Source organism: Mesoplodon bidens (assembly GCF_964165515.1).
Source record: "Mesoplodon bidens genome assembly, chromosome: 15".
In the NCBI taxonomy this organism is placed as follows: domain Eukaryota; kingdom Metazoa; phylum Chordata; class Mammalia; order Artiodactyla; family Ziphiidae; genus Mesoplodon; species Mesoplodon bidens.
In genome coordinates this window covers 8,973,736-8,992,457 of record NC_138171.1, presented here as the reverse complement: position 1 = coordinate 8,992,457, position 18,722 = coordinate 8,973,736, and the positions used below count along the sequence as shown (strand labels likewise).

At 45.1% G+C, this 18,722-nt stretch overlaps 1 protein-coding gene across 1 annotated transcript in view; it reads left to right on the top strand.

Moving 5' to 3' along the window:
- The window catches only part of TSHZ2 (teashirt zinc finger homeobox 2), a 455,171-nt gene that overhangs the window by 366,757 nt on the left and 69,692 nt on the right, over positions 1-18,722 (top strand). The window lies entirely within an intron of this gene.

The window sequence follows — 18,722 nt, the reverse complement described above, 5'->3', positions numbered from 1 at the left end:
CAGGAGGGGATTGCTGGGTCACATCGTAGTTCTACTTTTAGTTTTTTGAGAATCCTCTATACCAGCGGTCCCCCACCTTTCTGGCACCAGGGACTGGTTTGGTGGAAGACAACTTTTCCACAGATGGGTGGGAGGGAGTGGTGGTTCAAGTAGTAATGGGAGCGACGGGGGGCGACGGGGGGCGATGGGGAGTGACGGGGGGTGACGGGGGGCGACGGGGAGCCGTGGGGAACCATGGGGAGCGACGGGGAGCGACGGGGGGCTATGGGGGGTGACGGGGGCGATGGGGGGCAATGGGGAGCGGCAGATGAAGCTTCGCTCACTCTCCGGCCACTCACCTCCTGCTGTGCGTCCCAGTTCCTAACAGGCTGTGGACCCATAGCAGTCTGCGGCCCAGGGGTTGGGGACCCCTGCTCTATACTCTTTTCCACAGTGGCTGTGCCTGTTTACATTCTCCAGCATTGAAGAACCCAGCTCCTCTGGCCTCCAGGGGTTGCTGTGTCAGACCCACAGAAATAAAGCAGATAACAGGAATGAGCAAAGCTCTCTGGGTGCAAGAAAAGTCACGCAGATCAAAACAGCTTTTGTTTCCCACTTTCATTCAACAGTATTTATTGAGCACCTACTCTGTATCAGGCACTAGACACACAGCAATGAACAAAACAGACAAAATCATTTCCCTCATCAAATTGGGAAAGGCTGATAATAAACAAATACATAACATGTGGATTACATTAAACAAAAAAATACTATAGGGTTTCCCTGGTGGCGCAGTGGTTGAGAGTCCGCCTTCCAATGCAGGGGGCACGGGTTCGTGCCCGGGTCTGGGAAGGTCCCACATGCCATGGAGCGGCTGGGCCCGTGAGCCATGGCTGCTGAGCCTGCACGTCCGGAGCCTGTGCTCCGCGGCGGGAGAGGCCACAACAGTGAGAGGCCCACGTACTGAAAAAAAAAAAAAAAACCAAAAAACAAACAAACAAAAAAATACTATAGAGGAAACTAAAGCAGGAAACGGAAGCAAGGGGGAGCTGGAGGTGAAGGTGTTGATTTTTTTTAAAGGCAGGTCAGAGAAAACCAAGCACAAGTGTGATAAATGGCAAAGACACTCAGCCTTAAGGTCCAGGGTTTTGTTCCTCACTGAAGGAGCAGAGGGCATGGTGGAGGGTTGGAGAGGGTCCACCCCATAGAAGATGCAGCAAATATCGCCATGTCAGAAGGCAAAGCCCAGACTTGCAAGATCTTCTGACTTTCCAAGGAAAACCTAGGGATTTGTCACCTTTGTAGAGGGCTGCCAGCCAGCAGGGCAAAGTTCTTGGCAACTTTAGGATGTTCAAACTTTCCTTTCTTCATGGTATTTTTAAAACAAAAGCCAGGAAGTTATGCAGGTGGCCTGTCTTCTACGTCCTGCCCAGCCTCCCCTGAGCCATGATTCCCTGCCTGCAGGATGGAGAGGGAAGAGAGGAGGGGAAAGCAGAGAGAAAACAAATCATAAATTAGGATTATCTGGCCTCACTTATTTTCTCTTCTTTTCAACATACCGAGAATAATGGAAGCTCCGCCTTGCAGGATCAGTATTTGACAGGGAAGTTTGTGATTTTTCTTTCCTCCAGTGCTTCGGGATGGCGTGTTGCTAGAGATCCCAGTGGGAAAGCCCCAAATAGAAAAGCCATATTGGCTCATGAAGCTTCAGGCTTGGCATAGGGCACTGCCTTGGCAGAGCTGGGCCGACATTTCCCGGACGCGATTGCCAACTCCAGCAGAATTTCCAGCGGGAGTTTTACAACCCTCTCTCGTCCAAGCTGCTATTTGGGCAGAGGCCTGATTACTTCTAATGACTCCGTTTCTGCAGCCATGACCAAGTCCTTTGTCATCCTGCCGTGGCCTGGAACGGCTCAGGTTTTAGGAAAGAGATACTCCTGTGAGTCATGGAGGGGCTAACGGCCGCTCTCCAGGATGATGGTCCCGTGAGCCGAGAGGCAGAGAAGCCAACAGCAACAATGCAAGTGTGCAGGAACCACCCCTGAGACGGGAGGGGTAGTTAGTTTGCCTGTGGCTAAAGATGCCCCAACTCTTCTCGAGTCAAGACAATCTGTGTCGTTGAACATGTAGGTATTTCCCTGGCTCCTGAAGAAGCCAAAGCCAGAGAAGGAAGGGTGCTTTTGTCATGAAAAGTGATGGTTGGGCAAAAACAATTGGCCCGTTTTCTGGTTCTAAAGCCGTCTCCTAAGTGGTCAAACTGGCTCTTAAGCTCCCGGTGTATGGCGTGCGCAAATAACAGGGGTGTTGCCAACAGTTCTCCCAGGTTGGGAGTCTGTAACTAGTTCCTCCAGTGTGCAATCCTGACATACACACACAGGGTTTCTACACTGTGCCCTCACTAGATCACCACACCTCCTGCTCTTGGAGGGCTCACAGTGTCTGCGGGTTTGCAAGTGGGGATTTCTACATAGAGTAAATCGAATGCAAACTGAGCGATGTCGTAGAATATGGATGAATGCTGCTTTGGTGAGGAAGTGACTAGCTTGATGCTAGGTTCTGAAAAAGTGAAGGTGTGGTGACAAGCAGTGGTCCACAGTGACCATACGTGGTGGCGGCTGACAGTGGCTCCACAGCTGCATGGCTTCCGTCTTTCTACCAACGTACCTCGCTGCTGAGAATTCTCAGTCAAAGCCACTCATCCCCGTCTAACCCCTTCCAAGCACTGATTGGTCTCTCGTCTTAAGAAGCCTCTCCAGCTCAGATAGCAGGGACCCCTTAGAACCCACTTCCTTCTCTATCAGCTCAAATCCCTTGTGAGTCCGATCCTACGAGGATCTTTCTTTTGCTGGAGAGCAGAGTTCCCGTTGCCTCCACCACAAAAGGCTTCCTTCCTCTCTGTTCTTCCACGATTCTAAATCTTGAAGATTCTTTGGGCCCAAAACCAGAATCAGGCAAAGTTTAGTTCTGTCTTACTCCAAGGAAAGGAAGGCTTAGCATTCAAATCTTCTGATGTAGCAAAGAGAGGGGAAAGGGAATAAAAACTGCTCAGTCTCTACATTAGGAGAAGGTAAACTCTTGTATTCCACCTCATCCAGCAGAGAGAGTTACTTGGGTCATTCTCCCAGTGTGTTATTTTAGGGTAAGTGGCAAAGAGCAGAGGGTTTACTGTCTACTGTGGAGGCCAAGTTTCCAGGATTCCTTGATCAGAGCCAGGAGTCAAGACAGCCAGTCACACCGTCCACAATTTCACCGAGAATTTTCCTGTAGAGTTGATACATCATTGTCTTTGTCTGTTCGTAGGTCTGTCCATCTGTCATGAAAGTTAGGAAGTAAGACATTTAGCCAATTCAAAGAAATAAATCCTCTAAAAATAGTTTTGCCCTTTTTTTGCATGCAAACTCGTGGGTTGATTCCAAACATGATAATCAACGTCTCAGTGCTGAATTTTAACGGCCTGGGATCTAATGCCAGCTCCACATTTTACTACCTTTGTGGAAAAAGACTCAGCCTGTGCCAGTCCTCTGTTTTCTCTTTCCCAATGCAGGTGGCAACAGGCTTTCCCTCGTAGAGCTGTCGTAACTGTTAAATGCGAGAGGCTACCTCAAGGGCATAGCAAATAGGAAGGAGCCACCGTGTTATGTGTGGCTATTGTTACTATTAAGGGGAAGCAGATAGCCCAGACTCTGCGCCATATTGTTTCCCCTTGGTCAATAGCTTATGTTATTACATACTCTCGAAAGTAACAGAACCACATGTCTTTTCAAATAATAATAACCAAAGATGTCCGTATTCGCGTCTTACTCTAAGCCAGGCAATTTGCATGTATTATTTCATTCAATCCTGGCAACACTTCCATGAGTCGCCACTACTGTCAGCTTGGCTTTGCAGGTAAAGGACCCTGGCCACACAGCTTGATCGGGGACTTAAAGCTTTAAGCCTCGACACCTGGATCCAAACCCAGATCTAACTCCACAGCCCATACCCTCAACTAGTACTTGAGATGTCTCGCTTTTCAAATGTCAAACAATTCAGAATTTTGCTAATTCTGCAAGCACTTTCTTCTACTTAATCCAAATTAGACTGGCTCTCTGTACATTTGCTTTCTATGACAATCCCGAGACGGTAAGCACTGCTGAGAATAAAGTTACAGTTTTTCTTTCTTCTTTTTTTCTGACAAGCTGTTGACTAGAAATGAAAACCAAAGACAAACTATTTATTTTTAGAGTTTCATGAACTGCGGATATTAAAAAATGATGAATACAGATGCAATAACGTAATTTCTTCAGCACACTTGTTTATATGTGATGTATACACTTTGGACTTGTGCATTATTTTCCCCCTGCCCTAGGACAGAAGGTCATTATAGAAGCTTGTAGAAGCCCCCCTAAAGGATTTCTGCCCAGTGGTTTGTGTGGTGATTGCTTTTTTGGGTTTGCATGTTTTTTGGTTGGTGGTGGGGTTCTTTGATGGGAGGTTGAGTAGTCAAGGCTAAAAGATCTTTACACAAAATGATAACTGCTATCCCAAACCAACATACCAACAGGGATTTGGAACCCAGGGGAATTTTATCACCACAGTATTACCCAAGCGTCGAGCCACAGACTGGTAACAATATTGGATAACATTTCCACCTGTCCTGAGCAACAGGAGGGGAAGTAAAGATGACGTTGGGGACTTTTATTTTATTTATTTTTTTTTTTTGCGGTATGTGGGCCTCTCACTGTTGTGGCCTCTCCTGTTGCGGAGCACAGGCTCCGGACGCGCAGGCTCAGCAGCCATGGCTCACAGGCCCAGCCGCTCCGCGGCACGTGGGATCTTCCCAGACCGGGGCACGAACCCGTTTCCCCTGCATCAGCAGGCGGACTCTCAACCACTGCGCCACCAGGGAAGCCCTGGGGACTTTTAAATAAGTGAAATTTAGTCAGTATAGTTTAGTATACTTTATTTGATCCAATTCAGTAAAATTTATTAAGTATCTTCTTGTGCCAGGCACTCTTCTAGGCATTGATGAAAGCAGAATCTTTGTTCCCCTGTAGTTCTTATTAGAGTGTGAACAAATAAAAAATAAATACAGGGCTTCCCTGGTGGCGCAGTGGTTGAGAATCTGCCTGCTAATGCAGGGGACACGGGTTCGAGCCCCGGTCTGGGAGGATCCCACATGCCGCAGAGCAACTGGGCCCATGAGCCACAACTACTGAGCCTGCGTGTCTGGAGCCTGTGCTCTGCAGCAACAGAGGCCGCGATAGTGAGAGGCCTGCGCACCGCAATGAAGAGTGGCCCCCGCTTGCCACAACTAGAGAAAGCCCGCGCACAGAAACGAAGACCCAACACAGCCATAAATAAATACATTTTAAAATAAATAAATACATACCTACATACATACATATGGACGACGCGTGTAGTAGTAAGAGTCCAAAGAAAAGGTGCACAGGAACCCAGAGAATGCAGTCAAGTGAGGGAGGACCATGCTCAGGAGGTGACATTTTAGTAGAGACTTGAGTGACTTAAGAAAGTGAGCCCTGAAGCCCTCAGGGAAATGTGTACTGGGGATAGGGAACAGTAAATGTACAGTCCCCGAGGCAGGGGTGACCTCATGCTTTCAAAGAACAGCAAGGAAGCCGGTGTGCGGAGCAGAGAGAGGTCTGGGGGTGAGGAAGGAAGGAGACGAGGTTTGAGAGAAAGTCACAAACAGCCTGTTCGAGCCAACACAGTGTTAATTTTTACTCTGAGCTTGTGTGTTTCCTGCTTTGTTGGTGATAAAATCACCTTTTTTTAAGGAATAAATGGTAATGGCAGTGTTGGGTTTTTTTTAACATTCTTTCTTGGCAAAACAAAATGTGGGAAACTCTTTGTCGATTCCTTGAAATTTTTGGAAGCTGGTCTGTGAAATCTAGAAGTGTGCGCTGCCCGCCCCAGGGAACATCTTGTGGCATTCTGTAGGTGGGAGCAGCACGGAGCCGTAGGAAGTGCCTGGACCCCAGGCCCCCTCTATCTCAGACACGCTGGGTGACATGAGGCGGGGATGCTATTTCTGGGTTTCACTTTTCTACTCTCTAAAATGAGGAGCGCAGTTTAAAAGAATCCTGAGTCAATGAAGGCCTAAAGGACAAAGAAAGCAGACAAGTAGAGTTAAACCAGCCACTCACACCTGGCCTTGGGGAGTGACAGTGCCCCGGAGGTGAAGCACATGGATGTTTACAAAGGGGCAGCTCTGCTCAGCTCCATGGTCACCACGTGTGAAGGAAATCCCAGGGTTACCGCTACCTCCAATTTTCCAAGAAAAAACAGAAATCATGGTTTTTATGTGAAATCGCCCTGTGTGTAAATATTAACAGCTATTTCAATTTAAAAATAAACAACCCTGTGTGAGACCACAAAACACACATGCGGGATGGGTTTGGCTGTAGACTGGCCTATCAGTGTCCTAAGGCTGCCGTGATAAATTACCACATACTGGGCGGCTTAAAACAGCAGAAATGTATTCTCTCCCAGTTTTGGAGGCCACAGGTTGGGAATCAAGGGGTTGGCGGCACCCTGCTCCCTCTGAGGGCTCCAGGGGAGGGGCCTTCCTTGCCTTTTCCAGCTCCCAGCTCTCCGTGGTATTCTTTGCGCTGCAGCTGCATCACACCAACCTTGGCCTCCTCCTTTACGTGGCCTTTTCCTTCATGTGTCTCTGGGTCTTCTCTTCTCCTCATAAAGGACACCAGTCATTGGTATCACCCACCCTAATCCAGTAGGACCTCATCTTAACGTGATGACATCTGCAAAGACCCCACTTCCAAATGAGGTCACATTCACAGGTACCACCAGTTAGGACTCAAGCATAACTTTAGGGGGGGGAATGCAAGTCAACCCTCGACAGGTGAGTAGGGCTCTATGATGAATTCTTAAGAAAGGAGATGCTGGTCTAGAAATCTGGGAACTGTAATATGATTAAAACCTGCTCTGTCAAGTTTAGGATGACCATCTCTCCAGGAAGTGAACAATAACTGGAAGAGAGCTGGTGTGGATTTCTAAAGTGGCTTCTCCTGGCTCTGAGACCTAGATCAAGTCAGGCACACCCTGGTTTTTGAACTGTGTTGCATGATTTTTCCGAGTTGTCGTACAAAGTACCACACGCTGGGTGGCAACCACAGAAATTTATTCTTTCATAGTTCTGGAAGCTAGAAGTCTGAAATCAAGGTGTCAGCAGGGACGCGCTCCCCTGGAAGGTTCTAGGGAAGGATCCTTCCTTGTCTCTTCCTAACTTTCTGGGGGCTCCCAGCAATCCTTGGTGTTCCTTGGCTTGTAGCTGCATCCCTTAGAATCTTCCTCCTTCTACTAGGTGTGTGCCTATGTTTTCTCCTCTTCTCATAAGGACACCAGTCTTTGGATTGGTCCTCCCTAATCCAATGGTCCTGAATTTCGGGGCAACTCTATTCAACCCAGTACAGATTCTATTACCAATAAGATCCCTTCCAACTGCCTGACTCTGTGAATCTAACTTTTCTAGCTTTCCTTGAGAGTCATTGCTGATCTTTCCACCCAGCTACTTCCTCAAGAGGCTTGTATCAATTTCCAAACATCCACACCAATTTAAAGTCCAGTGTCAACTTGAAAATGCCATTAGTGGTAAAATATTTCAAGAGAAAAAAGGCTTTATTTCCTCTGCCGTTTTTAAACTTGGTATCTCCTGACTTGTAGACTTCAAGCTCCAGTAGACCCCTCTGCAAAACTACCTACAGAAATCATGATATAGTGCGTTCAGAGGAAGAAAACCAAACCACTTTTTCCACTTTCTTTGTCCCAGCAAATAAAGAACTTAAAGAAAAGTGTTCCATGCGTTTTCCAATCATATTCCTTTATGGCCTTTTCTAACTCCAACGCTTTATGAGTTTCCTTTCCATCACATTACTGATGAGTCTTTTTACTGCTTTGCATGACAAAATACAGCAAGCCCTAAAATACGGATAGCTTGTTCTTGGGAGAAAATGGAAAAGTTCACAAGAAAAGAAAATGACATAAGATGAGTGAGTCCATTCTTAGCAATGGTATTCAAAAGTAAGGAGATTAGATAATGATGCAATTAGAGCCCATTTCTTCGGTTTTCTATAATTCTGAACATTTGCTGACTTCTTTGACTGGCTTGGTATTTATTCTTATATCATAACAATTTAAAACCACCCTGTATGCTATGTCCAAGAGGGATGACACATTATGTGGAAAATACGTTCAGTGACATTTTAAAAGGGACTCTCTGATTTTGACCTGAGATGTTATTATGAGGCCACCCAATCATTGTGGTCTTTTTTATTCTATCATTTGTGTTCCAAATGTTTTAAATATTTAAATTGTCTTTCTTCTTATTTCCCTAATGAGAGTTTATTTGCATCCATTACATAATAACTGACTAGAAGTGGCTTTCTTCTTTTCAAGCCAGTGAGAATGAGGACCCCAGTTAGGAGGGCAATGTAGTCAACTCAAGGAGAGATGATGATGACTTATAGGAGGGCGGAAGTCATGAGAAATAGTGGGATTCGGGACATATTTTAAGTTGAGTCAACAGGATTTGCTGATGGTTTGGCTGATGGTGGAATCTTAGAGAAAGCAAGGAATTGAGGATGTCTTTAAGATCCTGTGAGTGAGGTCTTTATAAAGTCAGAGCCACAGGTCAACAGCATCAGGCTTCTGGAACCAGGAGCTGGGTGGGGTTCAGGTGGAATATAGGTTAGAAGTCTTCCTGGGCCAGAGGTTCCCTTTACAGTAGCAATTTTAAGTTGGCTTCCCATTAAAAGGAATAGATCGCCTTGGATTATATCATTGTTTTCCAAACTGTGATGTATATACTACATATACTAGTAGGATTATTTTAAGTTCAGAAAAACTCTATTCCTTAACATCGCTTTATCCCAAGTCATAATTCATGAAATTATGGCCTCGGTGAGCATGCTTTTAATTATAATTTTTAGGCATTTATTTCACTGAGAGTTGTAGGCATATATGCACAGACGTGCATGCACGCACACACACACACTCTAGCCCACCAAACCCAGGATTACATAAATTATGACCTAAGGGTGAGACTGATGTTTTAAAAACTGGTCAATTTTTTTAAGTATTAAGAGAATAATAATAAAATGAGTTCTGGGATATGGCAAAAATATTATGAAGGTGGTCCACGAATGATTGCAGTTTGAAAAACACAGAATCATATCGAATCTCATCTGCGTGTATATGAAAATGACAGGAGGATAAAACTCAAGCTCAGTTAGTGAGAAGTTCTTGCCATCCACAGTCTACCTACGTCTACAAATCAAGGCGACAAACTAGCATAAAGCACGGAGATGAAATGACAGAATCTGAGGGGTGATATGAGTGGTACTTATTCCCCAAATGAAATAATGACTTACTAAAGGAAAGTTGAGTGAGGAAAAACATTGATAATTGTCCAATAAATCTTTCTATAACCTCCCATTAGTCATCACAGCATTCCTGTCTCTTTTGAACCTTCTCAGGAAGATAAGTAAGACATAGCACACAGGCAAGCAATTGCTGGAAACCATGCAATGGGGCTGCAGAACTGCTGGTTTTCCCTATGGGTCTTTCCATGCCCATGGCATCAAGACCTTCAGATAGGACATTGTAGATTGTCGATTGCAGATTGTCCTTTGCCCTCATTGGAAAGATTGAGAAAGACTCTTGTGCATTGAAATCATGTTTTCTGCCCTGGCCGTGGGACCTGTGTCAATTCAGGCCATCTCCTTATTACTAAAAGGATTTGAAAGGTTCTGAATCTTTACACCTTTTCCTTCCATCTGAGACATAAACTGAGATTCTGGCTACGAAACAGCTTTGCCCGTTTGCCTGCATTTGTTCATTAACTCTTTCATTTATCCACTGCCTCCTAGGCCAGATACTGACATGACAACAGCAGCAAGAACAAACACAGGGCTTCCCTGGTGGCGCAGTGGTTGAGAGTCCGCCTGCCGATGCGGGGGACGCGGGTTCGTGCCCCGGTCCGGGAGGATCCCACGTGCCGTGGAGCGGCTGGGCCCGTGAGCCATGGCCGCTGAGCCTGCGCGTCCGGAGCCTGTGCTCCGCAGCGGGAGGGGCCGCGGTAGTGGGAAGCCCGCGTACTGCACAAAAAAAAAAAAAAAAAAAAATCTCACCTCTCGGGCTTCCCTGGTGGCGCAGTGGTTGAGAGTCCGCCTGCCGATGCAGGGGACATGGGTTCGTGCCCCGGTCTGGGAAGATCCCACATGCCGCGGAGCGGCTGGGCCCGTGAGCCATGGCCGCTGAGCCTGCGCGTCCGGAGCCTGTGCTCCGCAACAGGAGAGGCCACAGCAGTGAGAGGCCCGCGTACCGCAAAAAAAAAAAAAAGAACAAACACAGTCCTCACAGGCTTGAGCCTCACCATGTAAGGTATTCATTAGAGAAGAAACTCATTAGATAAATACATAAATAATCAGCAACCCAGTTTGGTGTTACTAAGAAGCACAACATGTTGTAAGAGTCTTTGTTACACGGTCTTGGGAGTCAGAGAAGACACCCCTGGAAATCGAAGTAAGAAGGGGAGAAGTCGACCAAATGAGGAAGGGTACCAACATGCCTAAGGCTCTGGCCTTGAAGGAACTTGATGTGTTTACAGATGAGAAAGAGGGACTTCCCTGGCAGTCCAGTGGTTAGGACTTCCACTGCAGGGGCGCGAGTTCTATCTTTGGTTGGGGAACTAAGATCCTGCAAGCCACAGAGTGTAGCCAGAAAAAAATTTTTTTAATAAAAAATAAAGGTGAGGGGCTTCCCTGGTGGCACAGTGGTTGGGAGTCCGCCTGCCGATGCAGGGGACACGGGTTCGTGCCCCGGTCTGGGAAGATCCCACATGCCGCGGAGCGGCTGGGCCCGTGAGCCACGGCCGCTGAGCCTGCGCATCCGGAGCCTGTGCTCCGCAACGGGAGAGGCCACAACAGTGAGAGGCCCGCGTGCCGCAAAAAAAATAAATAATAATAATAAAAATAAATAAATAAAGGTGAGAAAGAAAGTCTCCATGGCTAATGGGTAGTAAGTCAGGGGGACCAACCGTCTCGTGGTTTGCTCCAGACCAAAGGGTTCCCCAGGATGTAGGACTTTCAATGCTAAAACTGAGAAAGTCCTGGCAAACCAAGATGAATGGGTCACCCTAATAGTAAGCAATAGGAAAGGTGGTGTTCATTTGGGACTGAGTGTGGGAATCACTGCTGGTTACTCCTAGCAGATCCCACCACCCTCTCTGATGCCTTAGGGGCTCAGGATAACAAGGATATGCTCTTCCATTTATCTAATGCTGCAAAACAAACCTCCCCAAATCCTAGTGGCTTAACAAAATAATGCCCTATTCTCTCTCACAGTTCTAGGAGTCGACCTAACGCAGCTAGTGGTTCTCATTTGGGGGTCTCTCATACAATTGCAGTCAGATGACAGCTGGGGCTAGAGTCACTTGGAGGCTCTACAGTACTGGGTTGAAAAGCCAAGATGGTGGGCTTCCCTGGTGGCGCAGTGGTTGAGAATCCACCTGCCAATGCGGGGATACGGGTTCGAGCCCTGGTCAGGGAATATCCCACATGCCGCGGAGCAACTGAGCCCATGCACCACAACTACTGAGCCTGCTCTCTAGAGCCTGGGAGCCACAACTACTGAGCCCATGTGCCACAACTACTGAAGCCTGCGCACCTAGAGCCTGTGCTCCGCAACAAGAGAAGCCACCGCAATGAGAAGCCCGTGCACCGCGACAAAGAGTAGCCCCCGCTCACCGCAACTAGAGAAAGCCCGCGCGCAGCAGCGAAGACCCAACGCAGCCAAAAATAAATAAATTTTAAAAATTATAATAAATAAAATAAAATAATAGGACATAATGAAGAAAACTAAGATAAAATATTAGCCAAGGAAAAGGTCACTCAAAATTTCCCTGAACCTGGAAGCCAGAAAAATATCACTTCAAATTCATGCTGAATTTGCACTTTTAAGTCCCAACAGGTTTTCTCCTTGTTTTAGTGTAGACTCCGAACATTCATAACAAAGGTAAACCCCCATATAGTCCTTTTCTCATGACAAGAGTTCAATTAATGCATTTGAAAATTAACTCGTGTTTTCCAAAATGTAAAATGTACACCTCTGGTAATAAGTGAAAAGATTTGAAGTGTATGATTAATGAATACTTTTTATTTAAATTGTCCATTTATTTATTATAAAATTTATTTTAATATGTATTTTAAAAATATTAACTGCCACATGGAAGCTATTACTTCACTGATGCTGCTTAGGACAAGCTAAAGACTATGATTACATTTTTAAGTGAGTTGATATAAATAAAATTACTAAAGAAAAATAATATTAGAGATGATCAAAGTATGGAAAAATTGTGAAAAAAATAAATTATTCTTTCTTAGGAAACACTGGATTCACTGTTTCCTGTCCCACCCTGCCTATTCAAATACTGGACTAACCACCTGGTGAAGATTGGTACCATGGGATAATTTTTAGCTTATTTATCTGTTTTGCTTTTTTCATCTCTTTTACCTAGCACAGTGCTTGCTACATAAAAGGCCCTCAAAATGCAACATGAGCAAGTAAACTAATTAAGTTGTCATTCAAGTTATTAGGTTAATTTTGAGTCATGGAAAGTAATCTGACACAAACTCAAGGATATAGTATTTCAGAGGCTCCTAAGCACAGTCAGAAGTTCACAGAGCGGAAGAGATGAGCTTGTTTAAAATAAGTCAATTAAAAGTGGACAGTCTCTTGGGATGTCTTTGCCAAGAGAAGCCCAATGGTACCATAAATCAGGCTGCCTAATTGAAACAATATTTTAGGAATTAAGCAGCAATTAAATCAAATAAGAAAGTTTCTAAGGGACACCTTTGACACAAGGGGGAAAAAGTCAAAACAACCCCAAGAGCCTATGGGGAAAAATGGTTTTCTTCCAAGGGGCTTGCTGGTTAATAATTATCAAAGACATCTGTGATTACAATCCTCTTCCTTCCAGAGGCTTTATGATCTTGCCCTAGATTTCTCACGTGTAAGATCATAAGCCGAAGTGGAAAAATCACTGAGGTGTCAAAAATGTAGCAAACCATGGAAAAAGGGACTTGGAAAGGGAATATGTAGCAAAGAGTTTTGGCCTGTCGAAAACTAGTTTTGAGAAAGCAGTTCCCAAAACAGACAGTATAATCTGTGTCTGTTTACCCAATGAAAGTAATTCAGGTCATTTCAACATCAATGTCACCAACTTCAAGGAAAGCCAAATTTAAAGGCTGATAAAGTATGTGTGTGTGTGTGTGTGGTGGTGTGTTATGAAAGGGTCATCTAAAACTTGGTAAATTCTTCCATACCAGTGTTTTCCAAAAATGTAGGACTGTTACTACTATCTGCAGTAGAGGTGATTTTAGGTAATAGGTAATATGTGGTAGGGGTGGATTTTCTTTAGCAATCATGTACTATTTTGTATAATTAAATAAAAATACATCTTGTGCATCCATATGTATTATTATGAATTATTCCTTAGAATGAGGTGAAGTTTCTTAAAAGTATGTTAATTTTTCTGAAAGGAATATCAAGGAAATAATTGAACACAGGGATAGCTCTCGGACATGGTAAAATTCAAGAAAGTTGTTTCCCAAATTGTTGAGGGTTGTGTAGCCCTAATCTGTACAGAGCTGTGACTGTTTCTAGCATACAGTGCAAAAGAGGAGTCCACATCCTTCATTTAATAAAATCTAATGAAAATAGTAATAGATGTAGAGGGTGGGTATACAGATTCACTTTTCAAGCTTAGATTAATCCAGGTTAATTATCCAATCGATTGGTTTGATTAGAAGATTCTTGAAAAATAACTTTCATTGCTAACATTTAACTGGGCACATGAATAACCTCTTTTTTGCAGATTTAAGAGGGATTATTTACGTGACGCTTCAAAAGAGTGGCAGTTGTGCACATTTCTGTCTTTTTAATAATAATGACTATGATTATTATTATATTATTAGTTTTATTAGGAAATCCTCTCTATCTCAAACAACTAGGAAATATTTATAATAAAAGAGATACTATAATGATGACTATGCTGGTCTCACCAATTCAGATTATATTTCAAACCCATCCAATGCAGACTCTTGTGTTCATAGTTCTAACCCAGGATCCAGCATTTAGTAGCTGTGAAATTTTGTGTGACTCATTTTTTCACTAAGCCTTGATTGTATCCTCTGTAAAATGAGGATAATAATTCCCACCTGATTGATGATTAAATCAGAGAATGCAGACAATGTGTATAAAATACCAAGTGTGAAGTAGGTCCACTGTACATACTAACTCTTCATTCTTCCGCAGAGAGAATCAACACATAGCAGACCCTTGATTATTCAAAAGATAGGTTGTAAACCCTTTAAGGATACCAATACCACACAAAATCCCCTCCATGGATCTTTAATTTCCTGACTTAGAATCATCACTCTCTAGACCTTTCACTTTCTCTTTACCGCCATTGCTCACTTTAATAGCTGGCTTCCACTGGGCAGTCATTTTCACAAAGGAACAATGCTTTCGCGCTTGAAGAGTTACATATGTGAGAAAGAATGGAGAACCACAGAGGCATGGCCATCGTGAGACGTATATCCTGGCTGATCCTCCAGGCTCGCTACTGGCTTGGTGACTTGCTCTTTCCCATATAACCTGGCTTGCTTTCTGCCAAATTCACAAATGAGCTGCAACTAAATCACAAATAGGAGCCTGCCATGGACATTCAAGGTTGTCCCTAAATACCTAAAACTGTAAACTGTCAAATCTGTGATTGACAGAGGTCAACTGTATTTGACAGGTGCCCCATAACATAGAAAATGAACGCATTTGCTTGCCAGTAAAAGCCCATCATCTCTAATTTTCTGTGATGAACCAACTTGTATTGGCATCCTGGATCCCCCTTTCTTTCTTTTCCCCCTCCTTCCTTCCTTCTTTCTTTCTCTCTTTCTTTCTTTTAACGAATATTCATTGACTGCTTACTGCCATGCAGTATGCTTGCTCCACGGTGGGAGAAACAAAGAATTCAATGCACAAGGCGGGTACAATTTTCACAGAGCACAACCTCCAGTGTGTGAAATGTATAATCTGCTTCATGTTCATCCTATAAATTGATTTAATTCTTTCTTTGAGCCCTCATTACATCTGGAGGGGAAAAACATACCTTAGTGAATGCAGGGTCTCCTCAGTTAATTCACGGGTTTCCCGCTTGCCCTTCTCTTGTGGCTTCCAAGTGCTAAGGGATTTATGTAGAGTCAATTCATGGGGGTGGTTTGGGGGGCTGTTCTTGTCCTGAGTTTTCATCCCCTCCCGATAACCTCTGGTGTCTCTATCTAGTCCTGATTGGTCCATAGTAGAGATCACTCCTTCCACGCTGGCCTCCACTGAGATGTCCACGATCCCAGATCCATACAGCCATCTGCTGTTCCATCTCCTGGTCCCCTGTGAGCATTCACTTTGTCAGCCAGCACTTTCTTCTTAGTTAAATTCTGCACTCTTCTGGGACTTCCCTGGCAGTCCGGTGGTTAAGACTCTGCGCTTCCGCTGCAGGGGGCACAGGTTCAATCCCTGGTCGGGGAACTAAGATCCCACATGATGCACGGCGCAGCCAGAAAAAAAAAAAAAAAGATAAATTCTGTATCCTTCTGGGGGACAGGGGAAAGGTTGACTGTTTCCAAAACCTGCTCTCAGACCATGAAAATCAAGACAGGGCTGGCTCACAGCCTGGTGGTGGATGGAGGAGCTCCGAGGGCCTTCCCAGTGCTGCAGGGAACGAGTCTCCTTTTGAATATTCATGTCTACCTGGGGGGACTCTTTCATCCCCTACCTAGATCTAACCCACTGTGAGGGTGGAATAGGTCAAACGTCAGAGCCCCTCCTCCGAGACCCACCCCACCATCTTTTTCTCCTGCTTCTTGAGATACTCCTTTTTCTCACCAAATCCTGACACTTCCTACCACCTCTGATGCTGAGGTTGGGGATGATGAGGATAAAGACCAGCTCAGAAAGTATTTTATCAAATCGATTGTTTATGCCGGGCCCTTGGCGCCCTTGAGTTCCTCTGTGACTGTCCCCCGACCAAAGGGGAAGAGTCAGAGGGGTTAAAGGATCTGGAGAAAAGAAGGGAAAAATCAGTGAATCATCCTACTGTTATCCCACCACCTGAGCCAGCACAGCACAGGTGCTCAGGTGTGGGTGAGTACGAGGGGCCCGAGGGAAGCAGACAGCTGTGGGGGGTGGTCAGACAAGACCAGAAATGGAAGGTGAGGATGATGATACTCAAGGTGCTCTCCTTCAGCCCCGATGTCCTTTCCCAGGACTGTGTGGGTCCTTTGAGTCTGCAGTTCTGTTGGCCCTGCAGAGACTCGAACCATATAGTCACACAAGAGTCACAGTAACTACGTATGGGACCTCCGAGCCCCAAACTCTCAGGGCCAGAGAGAAAACCTGGCATGAGGAGAAGGACGAGGTTCTAGAGTTTGAGCTCAAGACACTACTTCTCCACCTCCTAGTTCTAATGACCTTGGGCAAGTCCCTGCTGCTTCCTCAGCCTCAGTTTCCTCACCTATAAAATGGGACGCTAATCCCTACTTTACAGGGCTTTTGAAAGACTATCTATGAAAATGCTTTGTATACCAAAAAGACTACACAAATATTAGGCATCATTTTACAATCAGCCTGAATACAGCCCTAAACCTGGCATCTACCCTAGAAGTTCAGTGGGGGTGGATGAATCTAGATGACTTTTATTTTTATAACTGCCTGACTGTTTCTTACAAAAAACATGCACTATTCCCATTGCCTCCTAAATACCTCATTTATTTAAGCTTGTTAGTTATTTCAGTTCTGGAAGTTTACCATGTAAATGATTGGCTGTTCCCTTAATATAATTTCAGGAGGTATCTAAAAAGCTTAGGCTTCCTGAAGAAGCCAGATCTGATATTTGCCATTTGAAGCGTTCCCAGAACAATCCTCAGGATGACATGGGAATTCCACTTGAGACTCTGCGTTTCACCCTTTTGCTGTATGGGAAACCTGAACCAGTCAGAGTGATGCCCCTGGGAAGGCTCCTGTGACCTTGACCAAGGGGAGGTGTGAGAGTCAACCAGATTCCCTGAGGAGCTGTGAGATGAAGGGATTTCTTCCAGAAATACAGGGAAATTTATGCCAGGAGCTCACAGCTGGGAGCTGGGAGTTGGTTCTTGCTTACAGACAAATAGCAGGAAGGGACGAAAGGGGCAGAGAGGAAGACATTCATTACTGCAGGCGAGAGATTTGACTGGGGCTAGAAACCCCAGAAAGAAGGAAAGCAAAAGCGCAGCCCCCAAATGGCTTCGTGAATAAAGCCATCCACTTCTAGCCACATGTGGCCATATTTATTTAAATCAAATTAAGATTAGAATACAGCATCTTTAACAATTTTATTCTTTGGTGGAGAGGGTGTCACACAGTCCATATCTTCTTTCTTTATGGCCTCACTCTTGTGACACTGCCGCAATCCTGCCAGAGTAGTAGCTGTGAACTGTGTGCTGCATTTGCCATCACCGGTTCTGAAAACTAATCCCAACCTTACCGCTTCCCAGCTGCGTGACTTCAGCAAAGGAGCCTGACCTCTCTGGGCCTATGTTCAACAATACAAAATGATTGTGATGCCTGTTTCACCTGTTTGTAACTAAAAATACTCCCTGACCAGAAAACAGATGACGCAGTAATGGGCCATATGGTATCTGTATTACTCAGCGTCCTCAAATCAACTTTTTAGCCTTAAACAGAGGTTATATCTAAAATTGCAGTTAAATGGCATTATATTTGCTCATACTGAAAAATAAAGGAATCAGTCCAGGAAAAGTATTCCATGTGCCATAGGAATAATGTGGAAACAGGAGGCAGAAAGGAGATAACCCTTTCTGAAAAGGGATTTTTATCACTTTGGAATGTCACTTTACTGCCTTCTGATAGGTCGGCTTCTCAAAAATAAAAAATAGAGGAAAACTCAGGAGTTAGTATTGCACACACACCCCGGCTAAGTAGATACGTTCGCCCTCACAAGAAGAAAAAGGCTAATTAATGTGTGATCATGATATCCTCCCAAGGAGCAGTCCCGTGCTCCTCTGTGTGGGAAAGCAGATCACAGCCATAACCTGGTAAAGGACGGCCCCATGCTTACAGTGAGAGGAGGATGGGCACACACTCTCCACTCCTGGGGCTGACAAGCCTTTCTCACAATTCATCCTTAATATTTTACTTACCTCCCTGTCACCCCAGAGGCGTTTTTAAGGTCACCAGTGGACCCTGAGCTCTAATCCAGGGTCCCCAAACAGAGCTAGGCAATAACTGGTCCACAGGGAGCTTCTTTCATTCATCCCATCAATTCCATTTACCTCTTCCTCGGTCTCTGGGCTAGGTGCTAAGGATAACTAGCAGGGACAAAGTCCAGGCCCTGCCTAAGGCAGGAAGGAGCTCGGAACTTTTGAGATTCTAAAAAAGAAAGCTCCAGAAGCTAGAATCTAGGGAGCAAAACAGGAGAGTGGTCCAGACAAACAGGGGAGGAAAGCAGGGACCACGTCACACTGGACAAAACGGTGTCGCCCCAGCCCATAGAGCCAGCCTCCCCCCAGTCTTTCAGAGGATATTTCATCCTCAGCACTCACCAGCCCCTACACGAGCCTGCCTTTTCAGCACAGGAGGAGGCTGGACCCACCGGCACGTACAGCTCGTGTCTT